This window comes from Aquila chrysaetos, chromosome 19 (assembly GCF_900496995.4).
Source record: "Aquila chrysaetos chrysaetos chromosome 19, bAquChr1.4, whole genome shotgun sequence".
Lineage (NCBI taxonomy): Eukaryota > Metazoa > Chordata > Aves > Accipitriformes > Accipitridae > Aquila > Aquila chrysaetos.
Window position 1 is genome coordinate 21,468,502 of NC_044022.1, and position 15,845 is coordinate 21,484,346.

The window sequence follows — 15,845 nt, forward strand, 5'->3', positions numbered from 1 at the left end:
CGGTGCCTCTCCACGTCTTCCAACTCCTGCAAAACCGGGGAAAGGTCGTGACAGCAACAGGAGACTTTAAAACTTCAGTGCCACGTGGCAGTGGAAGGCGGCCAGAAACCTGCTTTGGCGTTTCACAGGCATTTGCGCAGCTAAGAGGTGATACGCGTCAGAGCGTGTGCTCTGCGCCAGATTAAAAGGAAGAACCTTCTAGTGGGTGGAAACATCTGCTCACTCCCCTTGGGCTCAGTCCCCTCTTCTGCCTCTGCCCCAGGTTCCCCCTGCAGACCCACCTGCTGTCCTGGGAAGTCTCGGCACACTTTCAGTTTGTCTGTCCGGTCCTCCCCTATTTTCCTAAGACTGTCACCCCGCAGTGTCTTGTTAACCTCTGTCCACAACCATTTCCAGCTGCTTTGTCCATCCAGAGTCTGCTTCCAGGACCCTTCCTGGGCTCCTCATCTTTCTCAGTTACTCACAGCTATCCCTTTCTTATCCCTTCTTTTAGCCTCTGTCTTTCTGCCATCCCTTTCAGTCTCCATCTTGGGAATCTCATTTTTTCCACTGCCTTCCTGCTACCTGTATTTTTTCCTGGCAGCATTTCTCACACAATTCCGTAAATCCCAAATCCCAACCTTTATTCCCCACCCCCCAGTTTTAGGTATTTTTGAAAGACATGCCACAAACAACTACAATACAACAGATACCACAATGCTTCTTTTTCCTCCAAAGTGCTAATGTCTAGTTAAAGAAATAAGCAACTGAAAACAGGGGATTTCCACGGGGCGGTTTCAGCACACGTTGTTGCTGACTCCATTTACCGCACAAGTTTTAAAGCTAGACCTTACCAAATTTGATTTAACTGAAGGAGGCTAAAGCAGCTTCAAAAGCCTTGAAAGCAATTTTTCATCAACTTTGACATGAACTTCCATTTAAAAGGTAAAGGTATCCCACCTCTATCCCATATCCTTCCCTTAGCTTTGAGAAATAAAGGCAAACCTTTATATAAGCATTAGGTTCAGTTTGATTTTACACTTTAGAATATGCAGAGTTAATGAGGAAATCCCAGAAATAGCAAATGCATCTCTCGTTGATCAGAAAATATTTTGAACATGTTCTGCTTGGAAGAATACTAGTTGAAATTTCTTCAAGTAGTCATTCATTACCCTTGCAGTCAGAAAATCCAGACAGCAAGAAGACGTCCTTGGTACGCGTTCCAATTAATAAATGCATTGGCTAAGCACTGAAAACTGAGCAGCGTATGGTTAAACTGAAGTGGGGAATCAGTTGGAATTGGTGAAACCAGTGGTTACTATATCTGAGTAATGTCTCCTGACTTCATTTTGACACCAGTAGGAAGGTCACCATGAAAATGGCAGTTGAAGTATTAGCTCCTCCTGGATGAAGGCTATGAAATAGGTTCATACATTCCAGAAGGAGCCTAGCACAAGAACACTAGTGCGTAAACAGAAGGGTCAGAGATCAGGTATCCAAAGCCCTAAGCTGATCTCCAAGCTCCTTAGGCTACGCAGAGAGGTAACTGACTCTGCTGGCATTCCCATGTCTCTTTAATGATTGCACAAGGTCAGCCTTTCCAGGAGGATTTACTGCTCTGCCTGGAGCCCATGAACAGAAACACCTACGTGCAGGGAGGAGTCTGAATGGCCCTATATAGTAGTAATGCCTTTATTTGTCTGGGATTCAACATGCTGAGGGCACTTCTCGGGTTGAACATCCTCCTGAGGGGTGGTGTGACTGAGTAAGGGAAGAAAGGACGGAAGGCAAGAAAGCCAGTCCAGCAGCCTGCAGGGGAGCACACTTGTTCAGAAATAGGAGATACGGTTTCTAGGCTCTCCTCAGTCTGAGGTGGTTTGAACGCATTACTCTGATTCCCCAAGGCAGCAACCTATCACAAAGTGATTCTGTATGATTCTCGACGTCCCTCCTGTGGTAGCTGGGTCACAACATACAACAGAGAACAAGATTAATGAACCAGGAGAGAATTAACAGGGAGACATTGATGAGGACTTCCTCTAAGGGAAAATACAGTCTGTAGTTCACGTTTATGCAATGTCTTTTCTGAACAGGATTAATTAAGCAGATACAGAAGCCCAGAGCTCCCACATGATTATGGTCGGCAATGACCTAGTCACTCAGGAGGATCAGAAAAGAAATAAAATGGAAAGTAACAATCCATTTATACAATGTAATTCTTCAAAACTTTGTCCATTAATCAACGAGTTAATCACACATGCATGGACTACCTCAAAGGCACTATTCACAGATACTAATCTCTGTAAAAAAGAGGTGCCATACTGCCTTCTCCTTCATTTAAAAAAAAGACTGATTCTTTGTTTAAGAAAGTTTAAGTTTAAAAGCCCAAATGAGTAGCATCATTGCAGATATTTAAGTTAATGACAAGCTTTTCAAAAGAATGCTATGGCTCTAATGCATTTTTTTCCATGTGTAATAGATGCCCATTACTTCTTTTCTAGGTATATGCTTTGTACCTTCAAGCCTTGCTCGTGCTGAAAGCAGCCCGTCAGATATTTAAGCTTTGAAGACTATCCAATGCTTGCAGCAGAAGCTGGAAGCCAACTTTTGCCATCACCTACACAAAGTGTAAAGGTGAACTTCTAGGTGTTTCACGTGAAGTGTAGAGGTGGAACACCTGCTGCTTCAGCGGAGATGCTGGCTCAGAGCTCACTCTCAGGAGGGGAGCGAGGGCTCCTGATCCGTGCTCCAAACCTGGGAGAAAAAAAGAGATTTTCATTGGGGTCGGATGATTGCTCTCTTCACTGGATGCCTTGGGAAAACGGCACTCACAAGCACCACCACCACCACTACTACTAACTACTACCACCACGGGACATTTTGCTCAAGAAAGATTAAGGTTGTTTTAATTGGCCAACTCCAGGTTGGCAGCCGAGGCTCAAGCAGAGAGGCAGCCCTCAGGATTTGCAGGCCTTTTAGTATCTTTTTTAATTTGGTGCTAGCAGGGCCTGCACTTGTTTACGGACCACACCAAGACCCTTCTCCTGCCTGTTTATCACTGCTGTCATATCCATGGAGCAGTTCACCAGAGAAGTGATCTCATTATACTCCTGGCAAGATCAGTTACCACATTCAAGTTAAAAACTAACACACTAATGGCGTTACCAGCTTTGGGAGTGAGGTGAAATGGTCAGATTTTGCCTGACTACTCCCTCTAAGGGACCTCCAACACTCAACGAAGGCAGGCAACTTGTGTTTTAAACCCACGAGACCTGCCCCTGGCGAAGAGACGACTGACGGAGACGAGGTGCCCGACCCACCTGTGGAAACCTGGTGCCCGAAAGCGGCGGGAGGGGGGTTCACCTTGCCCCAGACCCACCCTGCACCCGGTGCAGGAGACGTCCCTCTCTCGAAATTACGGCGGCCTGCCGCAGGGACAGCGGGTGCAGCAACTTGTTTGTGCCCGACGCCAGCGGGAATAACGCTGAATACCGAGCGGGGCAGCTTGGCTTATGCCAACCGGTCATACGCAAGAGCATCTACGTGACGGAAAAGCCATATTTACATAAAAATGAAAAAAACCAGCCGTGGCGACCAATGCTTCTTGTATCGTTGCTGCCTCGTGTTCTTCCTCAGGGTTGAGCCTGGTGGCAGCGACGCCTGAGGGCGTTTGTGAGGGGGCCGCCGCCATGTGCGGGTGAGACCGCCTTTCCGTCTGAGGAAGGGGTGCGAGAGCCTTCTGGTTCCAGAGTGCTGACTGGTGCCGAGGGGAAGTTTAATAACCACTCTGCTTCAAGCTAAAGGGAGAGAAGCGGGCGGCACCAGAGCATCTTGGTGAGGGGAACTGGGTAAAGCCATGTGGTTTTAGTGCGGGTTGAGGTGAGGCCTGAGACAGTGCCACTGGTTGAGAGTGACTCGTCGCAGCTGTTTGAGAAGGAGGAAATGGCTGATAAGAAACCTGCAGGAGAAAAAAAAAAAAAACGAACAAACGGCTCTTCCACGGCCTGAAGGAATCAGTGGATAAAAAGAGGCAGGATGTTTTCTTCCTTCGTGTAGTGAAGGACAGACTGGTAGGCACGTTGCAGTAGTCTCAAAACCAAGGTTGCTATCTCCTCAAAGGGCCTGAAGAAGGACAGTGGCATTAATCCACCGAAGGTGCCAAGAGCATAAATCACTGAGCTCTAGGGCTTGGTGCTCCTTCTTCCGATTATTTAACACGTAGAAATAACTTGGATGAAACCCTAACTCTTAAGTGCCTCTGTGCAAACAATGATCATAGCTGAAACTCATCCTAAGCTTAAAGTTGCGGGTACAAATTGCCCTGTTCAGATCACGGGGGTACAAACGTCACTATGCTCTGGTACTGCATGATGACAGACCCTCAATCTAATTTCTGCCTAGAATAAGCCAAGGTGAGCTAGAGGCTTAAGAAAGAGATGAAGGAAGGACCAAGGGAGAAAATCAAGAGAAGAGAGTCCTTAGTTAGAGGAGCCTCCTGAGGAAACAGTGGAGGGTAACACTGCGCCTTTATGCTTGTGTGAGAGAGAGAGAGTTCGTTTGGACAGGCAGACATCCTCTGGCAGGAGGCTCCAGGTGGGCTGTCCAGAAAATGGATATACTCTACTTAAATGACTTTCAGGCTGTTCAGTGGTATTTTCTGTGTTTACACCTCCACCTAAAATGCATTATTATTTTTTTACTTGCAAAATAGATGGAAATGCTGGCAGAAAAAGAGAAAAGGAAGGGAGTATGGTTGTATGATGAGAAGCTTGCTTAGCTGACAAGAAAGAATAATATGTATTGAACCGAGATCCTTTGTTTAGAACTGTTTTTGAAAAGAAAAAAAAAATTCCTGGTAATTTCTTTGTCACAGCTCTAGAGTTATTTCTCAGAATCCACATAACAGGCAAAGAAACCTTGCAAAGTGGGTCTTCTGCTCAAGTAAGGCATATTTGTCCACAGGCCAAATTTCTAGGCTCTTTCTAGAGAAGCAGCAATTAGCCAGTTAGCAGTGAGCCCAAGGTAGAGTCCATGGCCAGAAAGAGTTGTTAGGTTCATTTTGTGTGACCTGCCAAAACGCACTGTAGGGTTCATTTTCTGATTTTTGCTATGCAGATGACAGTCACCTCATGTAGTTTATGATGTTCTGAGTGATATCAGAAGGATACAGGGATCGCCAAGTGGAAACTGGAGAGAAAGCGTAATCAAACAGTGACATTGCTATGAAAACTGTATGGAGATGATTAGGGTTATCCCACTGTTATGGAAGTGTCCATGGCTGGTGGAATAATTAGTTTGGGCTTTATGAAGCCAAAATAGACCATGTGGGCTGGATGGCTGGCTAGCTGTTTTCATCACTAGCTTCTTGACTGCTGTGTTTTCAAAGTGTTTGAGAGAGGTTAGAGCCAGGGCAGTATCTTCATCTAATTGCCCTACAGACTGAACTGCTGTACAGAAAATTGCAAGTGATGAAGCTAAGTCAGCACTCCTATTTCACAAGTATGTGATTGAGAAAAAGAAGTCAGTGAAATGCCTGGGAAAGTGAGAAGTGCCATGAAACAGGGAGAAGAAAAATAATACTTTCTGTTCTTCCATGGGAACGAATGAGAAAGGAACAAGATTGGTGGTGAGGATACTGGATAAGTAAGTGTGCATGCACTTGACCCACTTGGCACTGGAAAAGTAGGGTGGCAGAAACCCATCAGAAGTGCCAGGAGTGAAAACTGCTGGGCTTTGGAGAATGATACAGATTCCTCTGGTTGCTTGAGACACAGGGATCACCTGAATTAGACTCTCACTCTAGGGACTTCTGCCCAAATGCATCCGAGAAACTCATTCTGAAGTTATGTTTGTGGGTTCAAATTAGAAGGTGTATATGTTCCTCCACCCCATGGGTTGTGGGCAGGCAGAAGTAGGAGTGTTCTGAGCCAAGGTATGAGAGAGTCTTTTTCCTTTCTGTTTTAGCTAGGCTTCATTATGATAGATCCATGTTAATGCAATCTAGACGTGGGATGAAATCAAGCAGAAAGCAGAGGAAGAAAATGAACAGGGAGATGAAGAGAAGCTGTTCATCTGGTAAATCTCCATAAATTATGATAAAGATTCCCCTCTCCTCCAAACCCCTTCCTTCCTTCTAAGCAGCTTGCTTTGGTGAAAGAACCTTTGCAGCATCCCTCACGGGACATCAGCAGGCTTTGGAGACAGACATCCTTCCTGTTCATGTGGTTCTTGAAAAACACAGAACAGTTACAGGCAGCTGATGGCTACAGGCTTCTCTGTCAGTATCAAGTGTTGCATTCTGCCTTTTCAAATTGGGTAGGTTGTCTTTCCTCTCTCAGAGCATGGAAAGCAGGTTTGGTACCTGCTTAGGCAATGGTCTCAGCTTCTGTCTTGTTTAGCCTCAAGGTGATTTAGCAGCAAATGTTACCTTATTGTTGGCTTGGACACAAGGGGCCTGTATCCTGCTACAGGGACCACTGAAACTTCATATGAAGCAGAATAAAGATGTACGGGTTGAAATCAGCATGTGGTATTTCTCTGCCTTTCTCCTAAAACCTAAAACTTAACATCTTTCTTTTAAATTCCTCGCTGCTCCGGGGAAGATCCACCTACAGAACAAGTGCAAAAAGGTATAGGTATTGCAGGTTATGTAAATGAGATATGAACAAGGCTGAAGTGGAGAATATAATATAAGATACTAATACAACCCTAGATCCTGCACATTACCTCTTATATTTTCCCTTGCAAGGAATTAGGTCATTCTTTGAATTTGCAATGCTGTAATAATATGATCAATAATATGCCTTATTGCTATTTATCACTGCTGATCAACAATGACCTTTTTGTATAAAGATATATTCTGTAGGATTGCTGTGATAATTATGTTTAAATAAAACAGATTTCAAATTTTCAATTGATATTCACCTTCTCTTGACAGGAAATAAAATACTGAGTGGGTAGAGTGTAAGCTTTGGAGGGGTGAGAAAGGACAGCTCAGGACACAAGGATTGAGTTTCAATCTCTGTTCATGGGGCAGTTCTCTCCCAAGTTAGTGCAATAATTGTTAAACCGCACCGAAGTTCTTTTGGTCAAGGGAAGCTCCTGTGCTTCGTTGTTTGTCCTCTCCTGGGTGACAGAGCACAGGCTGTCTGGGCTAGATGGAAATAAATCATTCCTCAATTTGACTGGGAAGTGTTCTGCGCTTTCTATAGAAGCCATTCTTTTAAATCTTTTTCTGCTGTTTCTTCTGGTGTTTTCACAGGTATTTTCATTCATGCTTCAGTTTAATCATACCTGCTGTAGTAGTTAGTTTACAAAGCTCTATAAAACTTCCCCCTTTTTACTGTGCCAGGGTGCTGCTCTGGGCTCAGAAATCTGTGATTAGACCCATCCCTGTAGGAAACGTTGGGGTCCTTCCTGCAGCCAGGCTCAGCTCTGGTGGACAGATTCTGCTGTTGGGCAGGGTCCTCAGCCCTCCACCACAGCCTTGGCAGGCGCAGGGCGCTGCACCTGTGGTTCATGGTAGAGGCCTGTCACTGGGGAAGGTCCCAGGGTTGCTTTTGTTGCCCGCTTTGCGGTAGTAGAGTTGTTAGCAAAGGGTGGCACTGCCTTTCCAAATACTGAAAACTTAAAAAATACAAAATAAAGACCCTCGTGCCTGCTACCAGATGGAGTAACCAACCTGTGCCTTGCAATGTGTTTATGTGTGGGAATTATGAAAGCAAGATCTATTAAAAATCCTGGTGCTAGCCCACTGTCATTTGTATGGGCAAAACGGAATAAGTATTTCTGTCTGATTCACCTCTTGGATTTAGTAAGAAGCCCAGGTGTGAGAAGTGTTGAGGCAGTAGTGCAGAACTGCCCAAGTCCCAGGCCTCATTTTGGATGTGAACCTTTACAAGTGAGTTCTCTGCTTGGCAGGTGCTTTTCCAGCTGGCCCTGATCAACTGGAATGAAAGAAAGTGTTTTAAAGCTTGAGATGTTGCAAATTAGTGGAGGGTGGCCAGGCTCTGCAGTGCAGTCACTGAGGCACAACGAGAAATCTGCTAATTAGGCAAGAGCTCATCTCACATTGCCAATTTGCTACAGACCTCTGAGATTACACCATGTCTAAAAGGTGCAGGGCAACCCCATCTTGCGGGCCGGATCTCAGCAGGGCTCTCATGCACTCTTGCTGAGGCATGAGTTTTATTTTTTTTTATTTAATTTAAATTTTTAATTTAAACATAATTCTTTAGTATTTGCCTAAAACTTGTTGAGCTTTCCATGCAAGGACAGCAGCAGAGCTGTTGCTGTTCCCCCTGCCAAAAGCTAATCTCAGCCCGGCTGTGATGTTGCCCTAGAATGTACTTTGCTCTCCACTTGAACCCCTACTAAGATCCGTGGCTTAGTGCCATTTGGGTAAAAGAAGGTCATACAGAGCAGGAGTGTTCCCTGTGTGCAATAAGTGAAGGTATTTCCCATTCGATATTAACAGATAGCGGCACAACGCAGGAAACAGTTACGTGTAGAGAACCTCTGAGAAGAAGGTAATTGTTCCTGGGTGAGGCAAAGGCATGAGTAAGAGGAAGAAACCCCAGGCAAGTTGAGTCCAGACCTATACAAAACCTCACCCATACAATGGTGGGTGGTGTGCCAGAATACGTACTGGGATCCTGCCTGAACACACAGACCAGTAGCGTCTACAGGTATCTGAACGTGGGCGCGGTGAGGTGTGGATGCTGGATGAGCAAGAGCTGTGAAAAGTAACTTTTTTCCTGAATAAAGAATAATTTTCTTGTATTTCGAGGTTGGTCTTTTCAAATTAGTCACAGTTGCAAAAGCAACAACAGCTTGTAAAAGACCGGTGTGGTAGGTTTTTTTGTAGGTCTCCTTTCCTCCTTCTCTGAATACCTTTTTTTCTTGGTTTGCCAGTGTATTTTTCTGCTGTCAGTCTAGTCTCCAGGCCATTAATGAGTTTGTGAACCTATGTCACATCCCTTTTTACTCGCATGTTTTCCAACCAGAGGAGTCCTAGCCTATGTAGTAATTTATTGTGCAGAAGTTGTTCCATATTTTTGATCGTTCTTGTCATTTCTTGATCGCAAGGAAGTTGGGGCCTTGCATCTGCTTTTCCAAGGACAGAGATTTTTTCCCCTCTGCTGCTCTACAAGTGAGGAGGGAACCGGGGACAATTTCTTCTTAGTGTTCACAGTGCTTCGGGCAGCTGCAACTGCCTGACTATTTATCTACCGGATCTAGGCTGAGCAAGCTGCCCGTGGTCTCTTTCCCCCAGATTCACTGCAGAGGAGCAGTCTGTAGCCAGTTCTAGCTGTCAGCAGTCAGATAGGCACTAGCCAGATCTACCCACAGTTGGGTGTCTCTCCCATTTCAGGAAGGTGGTAAAGCTGCCTTTGATGGCCACGTGAGGTCAGATGTTATTGAAGAATGGACTCTTGACCGGTTCCCCTGACTTAACAGGCCTGCGATGTTTCAAGAATTGATTCCTCGATGTAGCTGATGTATCTCAGAGCTCTGCTTCTTGGCGTAGAGACACCCTGGTGCCAGGAGGTAATAGGGCTGAGGGCATTTGGGGTAATGAAAATATGTGATAGGAAGGATGCAATTATGTAACGGTGAAGAAGGAGCTGCCTCACGGGATAGAAGAAGAACAAGGCTAAATGGAGCATGCAGGAATGCGACATGGAATGGTTCGGGGTCAGTGACTCTAAGGTCATTTCAGAAAGAGATTTTAATTGTCTTTCTGCTGGGCAGTGGCTTGTATTTGTTGTGTCGCTGCTTTCCTCAGTGCTGTTGACCAAGTGGTATTAATCTTCACCCTTTAGGGGCCAGTGAACATTTTGTTTACAGAAATAGTGATCAGGAAAAATTACCAGATAAATCTGCAGAGGTTGAGTATTTACTTGGAGACTGGAAAAAAGAGCCAAAGTGCCCAACTTAACTGCAGACTAGCTATGTTCTTTTGGGTCTGTTCAAATAACTGTGTAAAGCAATCAAAATCCAGAGACAGTGAACACAGGTGCAATTGGTGGCACTGTTTTATATTAAAAGGTTTTAATTTGCATTATAATTTGCCATTATCATAACCTTTCCTTGGCTGCTTCTCAACTTTTCCACACTTTAACTGTTAGGACTAAAGTTCTTTTCACTGAGTGCCTGCCTTAGGTTATTTTTTTTTACATGTGAAAGTTTCAACCAGAATATTTCATTTGTTTCCAAGACATGGGCCAAACACCACATTGTTTTGCTCAAGCTAAAAGAAAAAAAATAAAAAAATTGGATGACCTGTTCTTTCAGAAGCCCTAATTCCCTCATATTTTAAAGGAGGGACTTGCAATTTGGTGGCAGGTAGCCTTGAGTCAGAAATTATGCTGAGAAAATAAGCTCACCTGTATCTATGTAAGAAATATTTGAAGAATCCCAGTTTGTACATGCTCAGGAGAAATTTAGATATCACCACAGACTCCATCCATGCTGAACAGGTCTCGCTGGAGGCTGCAGAGGTTCCTCTGTAGCTGCCTCTAGGATAAGCACCAAGCCAAGAAGGGAGTACCGACGCCTTCTCATCTAACTTAACAACCTGAAGGAAGTACCTAAATTAAAAACATGGTTTCTTTCTGTTCTTTCTAAATACTGGCTCTTCCAAGACAGAAATTTTCCTCTGGAAGAGCATCTTGGTTGCCAGTAAACTACAGAAGACATCTTGGTGGTACAGCCTTCTAACTGAGAGCTGCAGTTACATTGAAGTTTAAGTGGGATAAATCCAATCATTTCTGCTGGTCTCGGGGCTGGTGTTTAGGTGTGAGAGGAGGTACAAGAGAGGAAAGGAGGAATAGTGGGACTGGGGGAAGCCATAAGGGCATTAGGTTGCAGCAAGGGGTGGGAAGGAGGGAGAATATAGTTTACTTTTCAGTAGTGCTGCTTTTTTGAGGTTTGAGAAACAGTTTTAAGATGCTCTGGGCAACTGAAAGAGGTGATCACTGGCCTTATAGTGGTGAAAAAATGCCTGGCTTACTGCCCTTGCGGGATCTTTTATTTTCCAGTGATAGAGAGGAAATCGGTGTCTGTGCTGTGAATTTTATTTCACTTACCAACAACCTTGAAGCCTTTGTCATGACAGCAGTATCTGTCAGCACCTGACTATGGTTCAGTGAAAGATTTAGGAATGACAGAACAGATTAATTGTAGGAGAATGTAGGAGATCATGTAATTTCTGTCTGTTCCTCAGATGAGTCTTTGGGACCTGAGTTCCACAGGGGTCTCGCACGTCCTTGCTGCCTTTAAGATCTTTGAATCTTTATGGATAGGATTATTTTGTCCGTGAAGTCAAAAGTTTTAGGGCTGAGGCTGAATTTACATTTTTTAAGTGAATGACACTTTATCTCCAGCAGATGGTGATAAAATACCAGGGTTTGGCCTATTAAAACCAAACTGTTCATGTCAGAAGTTGAGACTGGCTCTGATTGTATCTCAGGGGAAAAATTGCTCTGTTCAGTTTAAACCATAATCGGGATGAAACAGTTTATAAATGTAGTAATGACATGTAATTAACTGGTAACCGGTGAACTATACATTCAGGATCAAACTAGTAATACAACAGATAAACCATAGTGCTAGACCCTTACGGAATGTCAGTAGAATTCCAGACACCTTTCTGCAGCTAATCCCAAGAAGCGTCAGTCCCCCTCTTGCCACACACACACAGAGATACGTGTCCCCCCTCCCACCCCAAGGTCTGGGTTACAAACAAACCAACCTTTTCTGGGTATTCTATCCCAGTGCTTAATTTGCCATCTGCATTTAGAATTTAAAATCAACTTCACAGCAAAATTATTTTTTGTAGATGACTATGTAAGGATTTTTTGAAGACATTTCTATTTGTTTATGTAAAATCCTCTAAGTTACACAACCCCATTTGAGACCTACATTGTCTGAGTGTCTCTCTAAGCACGGCTTTTCTTAAACACTTCAAACAGCCAAGTCTGGCTTCCCCAAACTTACTAACATCAGTTTAATTCTATTTCATCTAAAGTTGCTTTGCCTCCTTCCTGTATATGTGAATAAAAAGAAACTAGCATACAACTGCTTAAGGAGAAAGTTTGGATTGATTTATATCATAAGCAAGACATAATTCTCTGGACTTTTTTGATGGATGACACCAAAGCTATTGTCCAAACATAGTTTTCTAGGTCCAGTTGTGCTAGCTCCATAGGTTATGTCTTCTGCCCAACCGTAGATGTTCATCACTCCTCCTGTTAAAGCTTTTTGCTTCTTTAGGTTGCCTGATAAGCATTCCCCAAACCGTTTTGGGCAAAATAAGCTGGAATAGTTTATACAGATTCAATATTAGATCTCTGCTAACTGGACACATTGTGAATAAAACATGTCAGTGGGTAAAAGAAACACCGGACAATGTGACACTGCAGCTTCAGGTGTTGTTGTCCTATCACTTGTTGGACTGCAGCGCACACCAAGGCTCCTCACCCTTAGTTGTTGTTTGCACTGTCCTGTCATGTACAGCTCATTAAATGCCGTTACTCAGCTTCTGATGAAGGCAAGGCCATGATGCTCCCCCGATAGGAGTATTCACATGAGCCAGCAGATCTTAGATGCCTGAGATGCTTAGATACATCAAAGATGGGCACAGCATGGCTCTTTCTCAGTGAAGAAAACTGCTTCTCTAGGAGCAGGGGGTTTCCATCTTGTGTGCTGTTGGTGTTGCTATTCAGTGGGCAAAATTGCCCATGTTTTTCTTTCAGGTCTGAAAAGAAAAGAATGAATAAGAAATTCTACACCAGGATGACTGTGTTCACTGTTGGAGCTGGGAGAAGGTGGGAGGAACCTGCAGCTACTTGAAAGTGGGGTGTGAACTGATCTTGAGGGTTTGTTCACAGGACTGCAGGTGGTTGACTTCGCCTCTCTTGGTCTGGTACAGCTTGACATTGAGACAACATAGCTGACCATTTCTGAGCTCATTCTGTCCCAGATGAGAAGATAACCTCCCTGTGTTTCACTTTACAGCATGCAGTCACGTAGACCATGACAGCTGTATGTCTCAACTGACACATGCCAGCTTGCTGGCTTGCTGCGTATGGAGCGGACTAAGCCTTGTCAATGTACAGTTAGTAGTGAACCGCATGGGTTGTTAATTCCTGCTTTTAGAAACTGTAGTAACTCTTCATCATACTTGACTATTTTTTGCTTCCCCAGACAGAATGGAGAACCTCTCTGCATGGTCATTTGGCTGTGCTTTGAATCCTCAGCTTTGCTGACATCCCTCCTGCTACTGTTTTTACCGTCTTCACTCGTGACTGCAGACAGCTGCTCTCTTGGTGGAGCTAACCCGAATGTCCAGAAGCTCCTGTTGCATTTCAAAACTGGCCAAGTGGTTTTTGTTCACTTTCATCTCACTAGATACAATGGGAGTGAGATCAGTGTCAGCTTGAGCCAAGGCGCACCTGGATTCAGGATCGGAGGTTGCTATTCATGTGGGCTGGAATACCTCCAGGAAGGGCAGATGTAACTGAAAAAAGCACTTACTCTCATTATCATGCTAATAGATCGATGCTACACAATACATGTACTGCTATCTTTGCAAGCCGAAATGTGGGATGAGAGGCTGAATCCAAGGCCTTCATGTACGAGCAGTTGGTGAGAAGCAGCAGTACTTTTAAAAACTTTGAGTGAGATTCCTCCATGTAGAAGAATCAACGTCTGAGCTGCATGCTCTAGGCCATCTCAAGCTGAGTTGGTTGTTGGGTGGTTTGGGCTGTTTAATAAGATAAATGTAAAGGAAGGCAAAGTGACCTGTGTTGTAGGGGTTCATTTTAGAACCCCTCAAACTTTAAAAAAAAAGTTTCAACCTGAAAGAACTTTTCTTAACAAGGGACCTTGCTTTTTTGAGGGGTAGTTACTTAAGACTTTCCAGTGAAAGTACAGAATACAACCTTGTAGCCCTTCCTTGTGTAAGCAGTCTCATGAAGTTCTATTAGGGTTACAGGATTTGCATGTTTAAAGACTTGATCCATAATAACTAATCTCTGCCTATCTGCTAACTAAAAATATGCATTAAGAATGCAGTTAGCCTTGGCTTCCAGGATTTGGAAAACCATATTGAGATACATGGCCAATCCTGAGACCTGTTGAACTTTTTTAATTCCTGGTAAGTTCAAAGGCTGTGATGCTACCCAGCAACCCTTGGATGGAGGTCTGGAAAATCAGTAGGGGGAAAAAAATCCTTTTTCCTTTGGAAACCTTACCTGCATTCCAGTCAGGCCAAGCTGTAAGTGGCCGCTAGCAAACACCATCATCTTACCAGGTGAATGGTGTATTAGCAACTTGGACAGACTAATGCTTCCTACCCAATGCTGGAGAAAGGGCATAGGGCTGAAGGATGGGTAGGAAGTGTTTGTTATATGTCTCTAGAGACTGACTTCAGTGAGATGTGGCAGTTACCATCAGGGGAGGTTATTGTCCATGTTTTCCCAAGCTTCCTTCAGAAAAGCAGTGCTTGTGCTTCTGGGGAGCTTTGTGATGAACAGTCCGCAGTACCACGGTGCTCATAAAACAGTTTGGTTGGTATTTGTGTACTGGACACAGAAAAAAGCAGCCTGAGTTCAGAATTGCTTTCAGTTTTGCAGCCAAATTGTGGATCTCTTCCATGAAGACACTTTCTAGTTCTTTTTTCTTGTAATCCAGCCAATCCTGCTGAGCAATCCCTCAGAGAGCTCACTATAACTTAGTCTGTTTTACACTCCTTTTAAACTGTGGGTCTGTATTTCAAATACAACTAATATTATTTAAACATTTGCATGCATCAGTCCACTAGAAGAGATGGACAGTCCCACCCAGCCAGCATTTATAAGCTCCCTTAGGAAGAAGTGATGCTTTTTCCCCCTAATCTGACAAATCCCTGTCGTGTCAAAGATGTTGTAATTGATCTTTGTCATTAAATTCAATAACTTCCAAATTTACAGATCTACCTTGTTTCAGGCTAATGTAGATAAATGAGGTTCATGGTAAAATATTGACTTTTACTTGGCACCTATGCACCTCAGCACTTTATGCGTTTGATTAACATACAAGCAAGGCTGTAAAATCAAAGAAATGAATGCAAGGAGTAATGTTTTATTCTCCTTAAATGATATATGAGACTTAGCTATTTATAGCAAGGGATTGGGAGAGAAATGTAAAGCTAAGCCAATTCTAGGAATGCTGATACAGGAGATTCAGTGAAAAATTGATATTCGTATGAGGAAACTACTGTAGGGAAAGTCAGAACACCGTGTAGCGGTATAAAGCTAATTTGTTTGTGCCTTGGTCATGGTCTGTACCCAATACAGCCAAACATTACACAAGAAACATTTTGGAGAAATAAGGCACATGTTTTTAATGCGTAGTTACGGGAATACCTTGCTAGGGGCTGTGTTAGATCATTTCTATGGAAGTCTTTAAAGCAAGATTTTATACTTCTCTGCAGGCAATGCTGCAGCTCAGCCGTGAATACTGGACTTACTAAAGAAACTTCTCCAGGAGATGATCGTTATGCAGGAGCCCAGACTGGACGAGCCTGCTGATCCCTGCATGGACGTGACACACTCAAGTCAGAGAAGGCTTATTATGCAAGTGCTGTGATGTGCCCGAGCTATTAAGAATCGACAGAAATAATTTAAGGAAGGATCCCCTCAGAGAGATGATTCCCTTGAAAGTGTTTATCCATTGCAAGGGCAACTGTTCAGATCTCACTGAGCCCACAGCCAGGGGAGTTTTCAAACTATCATCTCACTTGGGCACAGGAAAAATACTGACTAATTTCAGACTTATTCTCTTACTATTTTGACCCATGCAAAATACAGATAGGCAGATCC